General features: G+C 39.6%; 1 protein-coding gene across 4 annotated transcripts in view; it reads right to left on the bottom strand.

Annotated features, from left to right (window-relative positions):
- Positions 1–17,631, bottom strand: part of RNF220 (ring finger protein 220) — a 210,519-nt gene that overhangs the window by 133,604 nt on the left and 59,284 nt on the right. The gene's annotated exons all lie outside the window — the stretch shown is intronic.

Here is a 17,631-nt window from a genome sequence, read left to right as displayed (position 1 = left end):
AATGTGGTTTGGGAGGACAGACAGATCTATAAACGAAACAAACAAACAAAAATAGGGATGTGTATCGCCCACCAAATACACTCCATAGTAAATGCTGGCTTCCTTTGGCATGCCCGGATCTAGGGAAGTAACCACTGTCAGAGCCAAGTTAGGGCTGGCCACTGCTAATCCACTGCTTCCAGCCAGCGCTCTCCTTGGCCAGGCCAGGCTTTTCCCCAGCTGGTTTCTGTTTTTGTAGAAGCACAAGTGGCTTTTCACATGTCAGGCATCTTGGCCTCCAGGTCCAGTTCAGATGCCTTGGCAGTTCAGATGAGAGGAAGAACATCATTAGCTTTGGAGAAAGGTGTATCCTAAGAATTTAGGAGGCAACTTCTAGCAGGAAAAATGGAGGGCATGAAAAAGGTAGTCTTGGGAGCAGTAAATGCAGATAGTAAATGAACCCAGGAATGAGGGGAATTGTTGGACTTGGGGGAATGGGGAGCTTATCGTGTGCTGGGCAAAGGGAGTAAGGATGATCATAAATTCACAAGGTTTAGCCTTTATGCAGGAAGAGCTGATTGGAGATGATCTCACTTAATAAAACAACACTAAAACCAAAGAGAAGGATTATCACATGGTGGTGATGAGGCAATAAGGGACTATCACACACAAGTGAATGAGAGAAACTGCCGTCAGACCCTGATAAGACCTGGTGTTCACTCAAGATTCCGGATTATCCCACACGGGTGGATGAGGGGCCAAGGGTGTAAAGGGCAGGTGCTTTTATGTAAAAAGTGCTTGGTCTCTAAGAAGCATAGGGTGGAATACTGATGGTGGTGGGGAGAAATTATCATCTACATACATGACCAGAACCAAGTAAGAACGTATTTGGATTGTGGATAAGGTGGGCACAATTGGAAAGGATGAGACAGATAAATGAAATATGTCTGTCACAACAGCATTGTTTTAAAGGAACCTCCAGAGATGCTCCAGGAATTCTGTGCTCTAAGACCCAAAATTTATTTGAAAGGTGACACAAGCATAACTCTTCTCTGCATTCAGGGAAAGGGGAGAACTGGCCAGAAGAGCAATTGTTCCCGAGGTCCTGTTGCCATCCTCAGGCCAGTGTCATGGAGGAGACCTGACTGGCCAGGACTCTTCACCTTTGAAGCAATAGGCAGGTGGGGAGGAGACAGGCAGTCTTTCTGTCCATCAGGGATTTGGAGAGGGACCACAAGGAAGTGGAGGGACCACAAGGAAGCAGAGGCACCTTTTGCAGCTCTCATGCTACAACTGTCTGCCCCTGCACTTCCCTCTTCTCTAGGGCAGGCTGCAAGATTATTCAGCATCCCCAAGTAAACATGCTTGATTAAGTTTTAATTTTAGCAACTTGCTGGGTGAACAGGGGAGGCTGTTTCATTGTTGGGGGGAAGGGATGAGCTAGAATAGGGACTGGATTCTGGACCATTGGTCCACATCACACAAATCAATTACACAGCCAGCCCCACACTGAAACTAGAAAGCCATGTTACCAGAGAGGTGGCAAAGGGCAAGGGTGAGGTGACAGGTCTCCTTTGACTCCTCCAGGGCACATAGCTTTCTTCCCTTCCACCCAGCCCTGCAGCATGGGGTTGGGAGGGAGCACTGGTTCATGATTTAAGCCTTCTCCTTTTTCCACAGCATTCCTCAACCTGCAGGTTTTTAGCCAAAGCTATTCGGAACAGGTTTTGCAATTCATTCATTCATTCACTCACTCATTCATTCTCACGCCTATACATCCCTCTTCCAGGGACAGCTTATTGACTTCCGCAGCTTTAGTTACTATATAAATGTTAGTCACTCTATCACCAGCCCAGACCCCTCTTCTGAGTTCCAGCTGGTCAACACTGCCTGGATCCCCACCTTCACCAGGATTTCCCACAGGCGCATAATATTCAACACGTCAAAAAATGACCTCATTCCCTCTCCCCCTTTACAGTAATCTATCTTTCCATCCCAGTGGTTGGTCCCTTTGTGCACCCTGTCACCCAATCTATCCCAGAGCTACTTTTAATTCTCCACTCTACAGCCATCCTGCTCCTTCAAAAACACAAATCTGTCATAGTTCTGCCCCACCTACAACTCTTCAAGAGCTTCCCACTGTCTTTAGGATTCAATCCAAGCTCCTTAACAAGGCTTATAAAAGCCCCACATGACCGGTCCTCACATACCTCTCCAGCATCATCTCTTGCCACTGTCCCATTTATTCAGTCATTCAGTAAACATGTACTGAGTGCTTATTACATGCCAGGTGCTACTTTAAATGCTGGGATACAGCAGTGAACAAAATGGACCTCATCATCCTGGAACGCTAGCCATCCTGATTTACTTCCTCTTCCCCTCTCACCTCTGGGCCAATATGTACAAAGTTTATTCTCTTAGAAAGCTCATTCATTGTCTTCTTTCTACCAAAATGTCCCCCTACTCGAGTCCCCCCTTGCCTAGTGATCTCATCACTGAGGTCTCTCTGGCCCTCCAGACTAGGTTAGGGTCCCCTAATTACATGCTTCCAAAGCAACTTCAAAATATTCATCGCATTATATTGTTACTACTTTTATTTTTTTTTTAACATTTTTTATTGATTTATAATCATTTTACAATGTTTGTAACTACTTTTAAAGTTGTCTCTATTCCCATTGGACTATACATTCATTGAAGGCAATCTCTGACATCATCTTGTTGTATCCTTTGTGCCGAGCACTTCTGAATTAATTAAGCAGATATTTAATTATCATCTGCTCTGTGCCAAGCACTGTGGAAGCCTGAAAATATCTTGCCATCCAAACTTACTCTTTTTCTTTTTTTTTGCTTCCTGTTTCTGTTAATGGTGTTACCCATTACTCCCAGTCACCTAACTTAGACATTTTATCATGAATTTATCATGAATAAGTCCAATAGATTCTCTAGTTCTACAATCTCTCTTTATTTAGTTTAACCCCTTTTCTAGCCTATTGCTGTTCCAGTTCAAGTCTTCATGATTTCTTTTTAAGACATCTTTATTGAGATATAATTTATATACCATACAATAGATTCATTTAAAGTATAAAATTCAGTGCTTTGAGTATATTCAGAGAGTTGTGCAGCCATCACCACAGTGAATTTTAGAACATTTTCATCAACTCCTCCAACTCTATACCTTTAAGCTGTTACCCCCAATCCTCCTAACCCCCAGCCCTAGGTAACTGCTAATATACTTTCTGTCTCTATAGATCTGCCTGTTCCGGACATTTCACATAGATGGAATTGAAAATAGATGGCCTTTTGTGTCTGGTTTCCTTTACTTGGCATGATGTATTCAAGGTTCATCCATGTTAGAGCGTGTATCAGTACATCATTCCTGTTTTTTTCCAGCTTTATTGAGATATAAATGACACATAACATTATGTAAATTTAAGATGTACAATGTGTTGCTTTGATACACATATATTGCAAAGTGATTACCACAGTAGGGTTAGTTTGCACCTCCATCACCTCACATAATTACCATTTCTTTTTTGTGGTGACAACATTTAAGATTTATTCCCTTAGCAGCTTTCAAATATGTAATACAGTATTGTTAACTATAATGAACATACTGTACATTAGAGTCCAGAACTTATTCACCTTATAACTGAATGTTTGTACCCTTTGACCAACATCTCTTCATTTCCCCCACCCACCAGCTTCTGGCAACCACCATTCTACTCTATTTCTATGAGTGTGGCTTGTTTAGATTCCACGTATCACACAGTGATATCACACAGTATTTGTCTTTCTCTGTCTGACTTAATTCAGTTAGCATAATGCTCTTAAGGTCCATCCATGTTATCACAAATGGCAGGACTTCGTTCTTTTTAAAAAATGACTGAATAATATTACTTTGTACACGTTTACATCACATTTTCTTTATCCATTCCTCTGTTGATAAGACACCTAGGTTGTTTCCACGTCTTGGTTATTGTGAACAATGCTGTGATGAACATGGTAGGGCAAATATCTCTTCAACATCCTGATTTCATTTCTTTGCATATATACCCATAAGTGGGATTAGTGGATCATATGGTGTTTCTATTTTTAGTTTTTTGAGGAATCTCCATATTGCTTTCCAAACTAGCTGCACCAATTTACATTCCTACCAATAGTGCACAAGGGTTTCCTTTTCTCTACATCCTTGTTATTGCTTGTGTTTTTCATGATGGCCATTATAAAAGGTGTTAGGTGGTATCTCATTGTGGTTTTGATTTGCATTTGCTTGATGGTTAGTGGTAACAAGCACTTTTTCATGTACTTATTGGCCATTTATATGTCTTTTTTGGAATAATGTCTATTCAGATCCTCTGTTCAATTTTTAATCAGATTTTTTTCTATTGAGTTGTATGAGTTCCTTATACATTTTGGATATTAATCCCTTATTCAGCAAATGATTTGCAAATATTTTCTCCCATTCCATAGGTTGCCTCTTCATTTAGTTGATTGTTTCCTTTGCTGCATAGGAACTTTTTAGTGTGATGTAGTACACTTATTTATTTTTGCTTTTGTTGCTTGTGCTGTTGGTATCATATCCAAAAAAATAATTCTTGAGACCAATGTCAAGGAGCTTTTTCCTCTTTGCTTTCTTCTGGGAGATTTATGGTTTCAGATCTTACATTTAAATCTTTAATCAATTTAGAGTTAATTTTTGTGAGTGGTGTAAGATAGAGGTCCAGTTTCATTCTTCTACATGTGATTATCCAGTTTTCCCAGCACAACTTATTGAAGAGACTATCATTTTTCCAATGAGTTTTCTGGGATCTCTTGCAATTATTAGTTGGCTGTGTACGTGAGGGTTTATTTCTGGGCTCTCAGTTCTGTTCCATGGCTTTATGCATCTATTTTTATGCTAGTACCATGCTGTTTTGATTACTATAGCTTTATAGAATAGCTTGAAAACAGAAAGTGCGGTGCCTCCAGCTTTTTTCTTTTTTCTCAAGATTGCTTTGAATATTCAGGATCTCTTGCAGTTCCATGCAAATTTTAGGATTGTTTGTTCTATTTTTGTGAAAAATGCCATTTGAATATTGGTAGTGATTGTACTGAATCTATAGATGGCTTTGGATAGTATGAATATTTTGACAATATTAATTCTTCTGATCCATGAACATGGGATATCTTTCCATTTATTTGTGTCTTATTCAGTTTCTTTCATCAAAGTCTTATAGTTTTTAGATCTTTCACCTCTTTGGTTCAAGTTATTCTGATGTGTTTTACTGTTATTGATGCTACCACGAATGAGACTGTTTTCTTTATTTCTTTTTCAGATATTTCATTGTTAGTGTATAAAAATACAACTGATTTCTGTATGTTGATTTTGTATCCTGCAACTTTACTGAATGTGTTAATTAGTTCTAACAGTTTTTTTCTGTCAAGTCTTAAGATTTTCTATATATAAGATCATATCATCTGCAAACAAAGACAATTTTACTTCTTCATTTCTAATTTGGATGACTTTTTTTCTTTATCTTGCCTGATTGCTATGGCTAGGACTTCCAGTACTATGTTTTTGTTTGTTTGTTTGTTTGTTTGTTTTTTAACTACAAAACTATGTTGAATTGGAATCATTAAGAGTGGGCACCCTTATATTGTTCCTAATCTTAGAGGAAAAGCTTTCAACCTTTCACTGTTGAGTATAATGTTTGTTGTGGGCTTGTCATATATGGCTTTTTTTTTTTTTTTCATATATGGCTTTTATTAGGTTGAGGTATGTTCCTTCTATAAGCAAGTTTTTGAGTTTTTGTCATGAAAGGATGTTGTATTTTGTCAAATGCTTTTTCTACAACTATTGAGATGATTATATGATCTTTATTCTACCAATATAGTGTATCATATTTATTGATTTGCACGTGTTGAACCATCCCTGCACCCCAAGGATAAATCCCTCTTGATGAAGGTGTATGATCCCTTTAAAGTGCTGTTGAATTCAGTTTAATATTTTGTTGAGAATTTTTACATCTATGTTCATCAGGGATACTGGCCTATAGCTTTCTTTTCCTGTACTTCACTTATCTGACTTTGGTATCAGGATAGGAGTGGCTTTGTAAAAATGAGTTTGGGAGTCTTCCCTCCTCTTCAATTTTTGGAAAGAGTTTGAGAAGGATTGGTGTTCATTCTTCTTTAAATGGTACTTCATTCCACTATATGGATAAATCACATATTGCCTATACATTTCTCAGTTGATAGATATTTAGATTGTTTCTATGTTTTGGCTATTATGAATAACACTTCTATGAACATCAGTGTACAAGTTTTTGAGTGGATATATGTTTTCAGTTCTCTTGGTTAAATATCAAGGAGTGGAATTGCTGGGTCAAGTGATAACTCAGTAACTTTTGGGGGAACTGTCAGACTGTTTTTCAAAGTGGCACCACTTTACATTCCCAACAGGAGTTTCTAAGTGTTCCAATTTCTCCATATCCTCACCAACACTTGTTATTATCTTTTTGATTATACCCATCCTAGTGGGTATGAAGTAGAATTGCATTGCGGTTTTGTGTTGCATTTCCCTGATAACTAATGATATTGAGCACCTTTTCATGTGTTCATTGAGTTTCAAATATCTTATTTAGAGAAATATCTATTCAAATTCTCTGCCCATTTTAATAATGGGTTATTCTTGTTATTATTGAATATATACCTTTCCTTCTAATCTGGATGCCTTTTATTTCATTTTCTTGCCTAATTGCTCTGGATAGACTGTCTAGTACAATACTGACAGAAATGATGAGAGTGTACATTTTATTTTGTCCTTGATGTTGGGGAGGAATCATCCAGTCTTTCACCATTGAGGAAGTTCCCTTCTATTCCTAGTTTATTGAATGCTTTTATCATGAAAGGCTGCTGAATTTTTCATTTTTTGGTATCTATTGAGATGATCATGTGATTTTCGCCCTCTAGTCTATGAGTATGGTGTATTGCGTTGATTTATTTCATAAGTTAAACCAGCTTTGCATTCCTGTGGTTTATCTCATTTCATCATGGTGCATAATCCTTTTTAAATGTTGCTGAATTTGGTTTGTTATAATTTTTTTGAGGATTTTTGCATATATATTCATATGAGATTTATTTTATTTTTATTTATTTGCCTGGTTTTAGTATCGGAGTAATCCAGGCCTCAGAGAGTTATTTGGAAAAGTTCTCTCCTCTTCTGTGCTTTGGAAGAGTTTGTGAAGGATTAGTATTAATTGTTCTTTAAAAGTTTGGTTGAATTCACCAGTGAAGCCATCTGGCTTGGGCTTTTCTTTGTGTCAAGTTTTAAAATTACTAATTCAATTTATTTACTTGTTATAGGTCTATTTAGATTTTCTTTCTTTTTGAGTCAGTGTTGGTAGTTTGCATTTTTTTTTATAGAAATTTGTCAATTTTATTTAAGTTATCTAACTTTTTTGGCATATAGTTGTTTATAGTATTCCCTTATTATACTTTTTATTTCTGAAAGGCCAGTAGTAATGTCTGCTTTTTTATTCCTAATTTTGGTAATTTGATTCATCTCTCCCTTGCTCTCTTAACTCAGTCTAGCTAAACATTTATCCATTTGTTGGTCTTTCCAGAGAGCCAACTTTTGTTTTGTTGATTTTCTCTTGTTTACCTAGTCTGTATTTCACTTATTTTACTCTCTAGTCTTTATTATATTATTTCCTTGCTTACTTCGGGTTTAGTTTGCTCTCCTTTTTCTAATTTCTTAAGTTGAAAGTTTGGGTTATTGAATTGAGATATTTCTTCTTTTTTAAAGAATGTGGTTATAGCTATACATTTTCCTCTGAGCACTGCTTTAGCTGCATTCCATAAGTTTTAATACATTGTGTTATCATTTTCACTCATCTCAACTTTTAATTTCCCTTTTGATTTCTTCTTTAATCCTTCATTATTTGTCTTTAACTGTCCCTAAAATATATATCTGGTATTTCCCTTTCTAGTTGATAGTACATTTTACTACCTGACTTATGAAAAACAGTTTAGTTTAATAAACATTTGTTGAGTACCTACTATGTTCAAGCTGAGGGTTGGGAATACAAAAGTGTTTAAGACAGTTCCTGCACTGAAGTAATTCACAGTACAGTGGGAGAGATGACCCTGAAACAGACAATTATAACATAAGTTGATAAATCCAATGGCAGACTTATATTTAAAGTACAAAAGAATATAGAAAATAAAGTCATTAGCTCTGTCTAGCAGAGTAGATTTCACAATGGTGATAATTACTGAGCAGGGTTTCTAAGGACAAAAAGTAACTCATTAATTAGGCAAAATGAGGAAAGACCACTTCCCAGGCAGTGGAAATACTATGGGTGCAGACTTACAGAGTTGTGAAATAAAGCAGAGTATTTAAGACCACCCTTTCCCCCATCCTCAGTCTCTGAGAATCTGACAAAGCAGATTTTACCTCTCACTCCAGGGTAATGGATGTGACCCAGACCTAAGACAATTAGGGCACTATGTTGTGCTGGCCACAGTCATTGGTTCAGGAATGAGCACAAGTCAAAGCCAAAAGGATACATTGGGACTTTAACTGGGGTTTTGAGAAAAGAGACTTTTGCGTTTTCATGCTGGAAAATAGCTAATAAGGAGCTGAAAATCCAAGTCATCCTCATGTGGTTGAAACCAGGGAGATGGAGGAGAGCCAAGGGAGAGTGCCTACCACACAGTAGGAACTCAATAAATATTCACTGAATGAATGAATATGTGAACAATGTGTAGAACAGAATCCTGAGGAATACCAGTTACTCTCAGCTGAAAGCCATGTCATCTTCCTCTGAACCCCCACAACAACTTCTCAGAATTGTTCTTATGGTATTTTATAGTTACCTCTAAATCTGCATTATCTCTTCTCTTAGGACCTAATGCTCTTCTGATCCTACTTACTTGTATTATATATAAGATTTTGTATTATCTGGCCCTCCTGCTTCAGCTTCAACTTTGATCATCCTAGCAGTAAGTTGAAACTTGCTGTACCCTGAACATGCCACCTACACTTGTCTCTGTTCTTTCCATAGTCTACCCTCTCCTCCAGAATACTTCACTTATTGAGAACCAACCAAGTACCTGTCCCTGGCAAAGTGAGAACCATTAGTGGAGAATAATATCAACTTAAGAATGATGATCAGCACTTTTTAATGAAATACAGTGGAACAGAGTAAGACAGAAAATGGCAGAGTGCATTGCATAAAGTACAAATAAGTATTATCTTTGTGAAACTTTTGCTTTGTTTGGTGGGTGTGTACTGAGTCACACTGCAAAACGTATTTCTTATTGTAAATCATGGTGTAAAAAGTTTAAAGGCCACAACCCTAAAACCCTTATTATCAAGGTGAGCAGGTCTTTGATTTATACCTCAAACAGCTAAGAATGCCCATGGACTTCCCTCCCTGTATCTCTAACTGAAATTTTGAGACTTTGTCCCCAAGGCCAAATTCTGAAGAAGGGTCACAAATCAGGTTAAGGTGTTTACTTCTGTTGCAGCAACTGCATTTAAAAAAAAATTATCCTTTCAAATCTAATACACAGCCTGGCTCATAGCAGTTTGCTGCTGTTAACTATGCTACTTGTGATAATAGTTAGCACTTACTGAGCACTTTCTGTTTTCCAGGCATTGTTTTAAGCTCTTTACATCTACTATCTTATTTATTCCTTACAACAACTGAAGAGGTAGCTAATATTATTGCCAATTTCATTTTTGAGATTGGAGAGATTCACGTATGGAGATATTAACTCCACTTTCCTAGGGCTACACAGCTAGGAGGTAGTGGAATGAAGATTTGAACCCACAATCTAGCTTCCCAGCCCATGCTCTTAACCACTAAGATCTCTGGCCTCGCAAGTGCTTTACTGTTAAACAGATACACGTATGTCTCAGAGAACAGCTCTTCTGGAACTGCCCTGAGTAGCCTGAAGAATATCCTCTACTCTGTGGCTCCTATCTTTCCTAAATCTCCATTTTAATAAAGAACAGCCTAATTTATTTGGCTCTAGGTCTGCAGTTCAATGTTAATCTGCAGGTTGGTTTAAACTCTCACTAGTCCCCTTGGACAGAGGGAAAAGAAGGAGGAAAATGAGGCCAAAATTCATCCCAATTTTAAAAGTTATTTTTAAAAAGCAAGATGATGGGGGAAGACAGCACATGTCTGTCTCTTAAAAGGAATGAGCCTCTATCTCTTGCCGGTGATTTTCTCTGGCTTTGAAGCTCTGCTCCCCGCTGGAGGCTCTGAGCTCTCTTGGCTCTGGGAGCTCTCCCAGCCCTATGCTCCTGTTGAAGGTGATGAGGACAAAATTGGGACAAGTCGCCAAAAAGACCCGCCCCCACCTCTTTTGTTCTGAGTGAATGCTCTCTCTTTCTGAAAATTCTCTGCTTTATCTAAGACAGGCAAAGGGCAGACCCTATTTCATAAAGAGAAAGGAAGAGGGTCTGGGAGACTGTTCCTTCCCCAAGTATTCAGTGAGTTCCTGAATAACAGGGAGAAAAGAGTCACAGAAAGGACAAAAAAATAAAAAATATATAAATAAATAAAATATAAAACGACACAGCACAGCTCTGAGCCCCTCTCCTATCAGGTTTTACAGAGGGGCAATAGATTTTCTTCATTGCCAGTCCTGACTTATCACAGCCTTGTTTTTAATGAGGTATAATAAGGGGAACATTTTGTAACAACACGGTTCCCCTATTTTATCCCGCAAACAGCTGTGTCATGCTTGTGGCTGGAAGAATGAATCATATCTCTGCCTGCATATGCTAACTCCCATGTAATTACCCCAGCATCTTAAATAAAGCAGGCCTTAAACCTGTCGCTCACATTACAAGCAAACGGTGCAGACCTCGTAACTGGGGCCTCTATCATTACAATTAATTTATCACAGAAGCAACTGAGATTAGAGGCTAGAATTAAAACCCAGAGCATGGAGAGTCACCGCAGTGACACTGACAAACAGGCTCTTGAGAGGCGGCCGGCTCTGGCGGCTGCCTGACTAATGCCTTTCCTGGGGAAAAGCAGCCTTTGCTGGATTTGGTTTTCTTTACATTTTTCCCACTCAAAGATTTTAGTAAAGTGTTTTCACTGTCTCTCTTGATTCCAAATGATGTTGGAAAAATTCTACCTGGTACTCAACCAGAACTCTGAGCAGGAGTCACCGTTTTCTCATTCTTAAATGACCACTGTCTCTCCATGTGAACAGTCCCCGGAGACCTCCCATTTGTTTTTGTGATTAGAAAGGAATTTCTTCTGACATCAGTTTGCTTCCTTTCAGGGGGCAGGAGATTGGGGGCGGGAGTAGGGGGGTAGAGTCCAGAGCATTTGCTTCAAATATAAAAATACTACTTTCATCTCCTCAGGCAGTGTTGCCCAACCAAGGTTCCTCAACTAAACCAGAGAGACAGGAATACTGACTTGAGTAACTGTTTCCTTAGTTCTCCCAAGGATGGTACCAGTAGTACCTCTAGATGGTACATTCAAGATGCACAGGGGAGAGGTTAATTCATTACATTCAAGGGGGGCCTCAGCACATTCGTGCTTAGCCTGGTTGAAAAGTCTGAAGAGAGACACCATCAGATGGACGTAGTTACAGCATTTCTCAGGGAGCCCTGCAGAGAATGGTCCCCTAGTCCACAGACCCAGCTTCCATCCCAGTGAGAGCAGTTCCCACTCACCCCCGTACATGGGCTAATTTCATTAACCAGTGGATAATGCCTCTCCCAGCCATCCTAACCCAAAAGATGAATTTGAATATGCTCGGTCTCCGGACATTGGTGGATCCCGTTGCTGTCATCCTGTCATTGTCACCAGAGCTAAGTAGTTTACTTTCTTTGTCAGTTCTCCCCACTGTGCAGGACTGGGTGCCCACAGAAGCCTAGTTCCTTGTCTTTCTGGGCACACAGCTGCACTGTCTTTCCCAGCTTCCCCTGCCACTACATACGACTGAACTCTGGTCATCGGTAGGTGGGGGTGACGTGTACCACTTCCCCTGGGCCAATGAAAACCTCCGACTTGATCCTCCACCCTCTTTCTTTTCTCATATGCCAGCTGGAACATCCTGCAGAGGATTCTGAACTCTAGGGGCTGACAAACCTAAATTCCAAAATCACCACTGTGAAGCTGCCTTCTAAACAGGGTTGATTTGATGGAGTAATTACCTTACCCTGATTAATAAACCCTTCCTGAGGCTCTACAGCTTGTGAAGAACAGGGAAGGAAGGAGAGCTTGGAGCCCAAGGCTGGAAAAGCAGATTTGGGAGACATTTCAGAGCTTAGATCGGATAAGGGGCTTAGGACAGCCGAGGTCAGCTGTGGGCCTAGACTCTCAACCTGGAAAAGGCTGCTCACAGCTGTGATAGTTCCTTGGTTCCCCTACACACCTGACAAGTGTTGTTCTGATAAGCTTTGGATGGCTCAATGGAGAAAAGGTAATACGGGGGAAAGTATATGAAAATCTGACTCAAATAGAATAATAAACATGAATGTGAAAGCAAACTACACATCATAATCTTAAATCTGACTGAGCTGCACCCCTGCTTACACTCTGTGGCCCTCTTTGATCTGGTTCCTTGTCTACCCTGGCACTGCTTGTTCTCACAGCTCCTTGGATACATCTTCATCAAACTCCTTTCATGGTAATCCGCTTGCACTAGCTTGGGAATTCTTCAAGGTCGGGAGAAAAGCCTCATTCATCTCTGTACCCCTTTAGCCAGCTCAGGACCCAGAACTCAGTCCTGGCTCAGGATCTGCTAAATGAATGAGCACCAAGCATTGCACTTGTTAATATGACGAGTATATTTTCTGATATGGGCACGGCACACCCCATCCTTATTCTAAAGTAGTGCTATGAAACTGGAGTTGCTCCTCCACATACTTCCTTTTCACTTTCTTTCTTTCTCTCTTTTTTTTAATAGTCAGTTACAACGTGTCAATTTCTGACGTACAGCATAATGTCCTAGTCATACATATACACACATATATTTGTTTTCATATTCTTTTTCATAAGGTTATTACAAGATATTGAATATAGTTCCCTGTGCTATACAGAAGAAATTTGTTTTTTTAATCTGTTTTTATATATAGTAGTTAGTATTTGCAAATCTCAAACTCCCAAATTTATCCCTTCCTATCCCCTTTCCACACGCAGTAACCATTTTTGGTAAACCAAGTAACCAAGATTGTTTACTATGTCTGCAAGTTTGTTTCTGTTTTGTAGATGAGTTCCTTAGCTTTCTTTCTGATCAAGACCAGGGATTTGAAAGTGGGGCTTCTGGCATTGAGCAAGGTAGAGCAGTGCTAACTGGCCAGCAAGGAGATGGGAACCATGCCTTGGAAGGATACATGTTAACACTAGGCTTGGAAGAGCCATAATTTGTGCCAAGGGCTGCAATGTGACATGGGAAGAATCCCATTTTGGGTCCCCCGGAACTTAACTATCTCATGACTACCAGAAAATAGCTCCTTTTCTTTCTAGGCAGACTTCTAGCCCCCATTTAAGCTATTCATTACTCACTGAGAGAAGGAACGCAAACAGGCTTTGAAAAATAGGCAGTATAAAAGGGGAACAGACTAGTTTTAGTATGTCTGATCTCTCTCCTTCCTTCAAATGTCATCACTGCAGTACCTCTTCCCCAGTCCTCCTGCCCACTTGAGAAGGGAACCTACAGACATGTAGACTAGACGAGTTCTGGTCTTTGCAGGGCATTCTTGGCTTAATCTCACTTAAAAAAAACTATTCCTCTATGGAAAAATGAATTGAGTTGGCTTGGAACAGAAGTTAAGAGCATGGGTTCAGAGCTGGACTGACTGGGTTCAAATCCCAGCTTGGCTACTTGCAAATTGATAGGTCAGAAAAATTACTAAGCCTCTTTAAGTCTCTGTTTTCTTATCTGAAAAGGGGGATGAATAAAAGTTCACAGGACTGAAGTATTGCATGCAAACACTTGGTACAATGCCTGACAAACAATGGCACCTGGGAAACATGAGCTATGGTTGTTCAGTTTCCTGTCCCTGAATTAACACCCATCTTCTCCCTGTCCCCTCATGTTACGACTGAAATGATGACCCTCTTCCTATTAAAGTCTAGTCCTCCATGTGTCCTCTGGACCCAATCCCTCCTTGCCTTTTAAAAACTGCTTCATTAATCACCATCTCTCTTTCTTGCACAATCAGTCTTTTTCTTCATCTGGATCATTTCAATCAGCATACACACATGCACTGGTATCTTCTATCAAAAAAAAAAAAAAATCCCTCACTTAAACCCACATCCTCTCCACCTGCCATCATATTTTCATGCTCTTCTATATAGCCAAACAAGTCCAAAATATTGGCTCCATCTGCTATATACCTCTTCTTACCTCCCATTAACTCTTCAGTTCACGTCAGTTTGAATTTGCACGCTCACGTCCACTCACTAAGATGGTCCTCAATGTAACCAGTCACCTTCCATACTGCCAAATCCTGAAGATGTGTCTCTTTCCCTGATCTCTTGGTAGCATTTTACAAAGCTCACCATTTTCTTTTTTTAAAAAATACTCCCTCTTCTCCTCCTTGGTTTTACCATCTCTCTGTCCACTCCTTCTTAGACACATTTCCTTTTTAATTCTACTAAATATTTAAATGTTAGAGTTCTCCAGCGGTTGGATCTGTGCCTTTTTATTTTATCCTTTTTACCTTATTTGCCTGGCTTAGTGATTTCATCATTTCCAATCACTTTAAGTAGTGAAATATGTGACACTGGCTTTGGAGCTAGACAGTGAGCAGCAAGGAAGCTGATATAGAAGTCAGGAATAACAGCTACTTGTAGTGGTGAGCACTTGGCTAAACCATAATAATCTGGAAGGCAGAAAATGTATCTAATGAACAGGTGGAGTTGGAGGAGGAGATTTTATGGCAAAATCCTGAAAGCATGAGCTGGTTGCTTTTAGCTATATTTGATGTGGCACTAACAAGAAAGAGAGAAACTCAGAAAAAGAACTGGCTAGTTTGCAAGCAGAGTTCAGCAGGAATATAGAGAACCTAGAACTAATTGGGTTGAAAAAGAAAACTTTCTCATCTCCAGCCTCTCTAAAAGATTTTCAAATTAAGATCCATCCTGGGGCTAAAGATCAAATCCATGGTGCTGTCAGAAGATACAGTTTCAAGGTGAAGTAAAAATCAAGGTTCTTCGTTAAGCTCTAAAGGAAATAAAGCCAGCATTTAGCAGGCTCTTTTAGCTGGAAAAGAGACTTCTAGAAAGCTTATGAGCATGGTTCTCCAGCAGCCCAACATGCCCAGAGTGCCAGTAATTATGTCTGGATAGATCATGTCTTATAAAAATTGTGGGTGTGGCTTGTGGCACTTAGAACTGACTAGTATCAAATACATAGAAAACCCACAAAGTTTGTGAGAGAGTTGTATTGATAAATATACTGTCAGTTCCAACTAAAAGATGGAGACTATTCAAGACGTGAAAAGATTTCTGAGTCCCCAAATTTCTACAGGCAGGCAGTAGACTGAAAAAGCTGCTTAGCCACAAAAAAGGCATATTATTCAATGCCCTCTTTGAAAGTATTCAAGGATGATGGAAAAGGAAGAATTTTCAGAGGACAAAACGAAGAGCCATGGAGAACAAAGGATTGGCGATCCACTCCCAGGAAGCAGAGCCAGGGCCCAATCAGGGAACATTCTTAACTCCCAGCATGGAGGGACCTGTCAGTATTTGCCCAGTAGAATTTCAGAACTGCTATGGACTGAGGATTTTTATGTACATCTAGTTCTCCCCTTTTTGAATGAAATAATCTACTGCTATTATCTTGTACCTACACCCCTGTGGAATGGAGGAGGGTGGTGGTGGTTATGGTTGATTGTTTTGTTTTTGTTGTTGTTGTTTAGCTCTTAAGTCTTTGAATCAAGAGAAACCATAATTAGACCTGCCCAGAAATTATATGATTCTTTAAGCCAGGAACAATGATTTAGACAAAATTTGGGGAAGTTGTAGGATTGTGAGTGAGTATATTTTATAGGTGAGAGGAATGTGAATATTCATGAATAAGAGGTGGGCTGTGATAGATTCAATTACTGTTCCAAACTATTACTCCCCTGCTACCTCCATGGAGGTGTTTACTTTCCTGCATCTTGATTTCTGGCTCAAGTATGTGATTATTTTGGCAGGTGGTATATGGAGTCAGAAATGACCCAAACATGGGCTTGAAATGTGCTTGTGTGGTTGACCCTCCTGAGAAGAATTCTCCCCAGGTAGCTGCCATCTCTTCAGCCCAAGCTGCAGAATGAACTTTCATAGATCAAACTAGAGCTCAGTTTCCTGCAAGGAGCAGACATGCCTGGCCAGACTGAATCTAGATCAGCTGACCTACAGATACAGGAGAAATAAGTGCTACTGCTATATGTAACTGCGACTGTTGTGGTTGTTTGTTATACAGCAGTAGCTAACTGGTTCCTTCTTATTCTTCAAACCACTGGTGCCACTGTTTCTTTCTCATCCTTCAAATCCAACATGCACTTCCCTGCCTAAGGACTATTAAAATAACCTGTTCCTTCTTTCTTACCATGCCCTTGCTCACTGCAGCTCTTAACTTCAGATCTTTATTTAAATGCATTTCTTTAGAGACTACCCTTAGTAGACCATCCAATTATTCTATATTATTGTGCCATTTTATTTCATAGTGCTCATCCTCATTCATAACAATAAATATTTATGTTTTCTTATTTGTTTTCCCTCACTGGACTGTAAGCCTTATAAAGGAAGGCTTTATTTATTCACTAATGTATTCTCAAAGTCTAGGATTAAGACTGGTGCCTAGTAGGTTATCAGCAAATAATTGTTAAATATAGGAATTCTTGAGGTGAGGGAATGAACCTAGATATGTTGGGAGACACTTGGCATATTCTTTGGACCACTCAGAAAGGAGCTTTAGAAAATGTATTTCCATTCTTTCCATTCAGTTTATTTCCATTCTTCTTATTTTCAATAACAACTGTTTTGGTCCCTTCCTAAAGAGCTGTGCTTCCCAAAGAATTAGGTTGTCTTCTTGGTAACCGAACCAACCAATCTCACCAAAATACATAACTGATGGCCTCCTTGCCCATCACTATGTTTGATTGCTTCTGGACAAATATTGACTTGGGGTTAAAGATGCGGGTGAAACCATCTGTTGTTTCTGCCAAAGTCAGAGCAAATTTTTTCACAAATTTTGGTTAGTGTATTATATCTGCTCCAAAAGCATAAACTTACCCACAAAAATACACACAGGCACACAGAGCTTGGTTCAAAGCTATGGCAGAAACCTGAAGCCCAAGGGTATGGTTGGCCCAATGGTTCCAAGCCCACCCACTGGTGACTCCAATATGTACCTTCCCCAAGCTACCTCTAGCTCCCTCCCTAGAGCATTCGCTGCCCCTGCCGCAAGGTCCCAATGTCAGTCTCTGCAATGTTTCTGAAGCCACAGACCCCACACTGGAGCCTCTTGTAAGCATGGAAGTCCTCTTTCAAGTGAGAAGTGGGAAGAAGAACCAGGGCCTGGATCCTGGTACAAGCTATCAACTTAGGTGAATTGTTTCTGGAGGTCTGACTTTCTGGCTTTCTAACCCCAAGCTCCTCCAAGTCAAGATCTTTGACCTCAATCTCTATACTTTTCTAC

This window comes from Camelus ferus, chromosome 13, assembly GCF_009834535.1.
Source record: "Camelus ferus isolate YT-003-E chromosome 13, BCGSAC_Cfer_1.0, whole genome shotgun sequence".
NCBI classification, from domain to species: domain Eukaryota; kingdom Metazoa; phylum Chordata; class Mammalia; order Artiodactyla; family Camelidae; genus Camelus; species Camelus ferus.
This window is presented reverse-complemented; position numbering and strand designations above follow the sequence as displayed.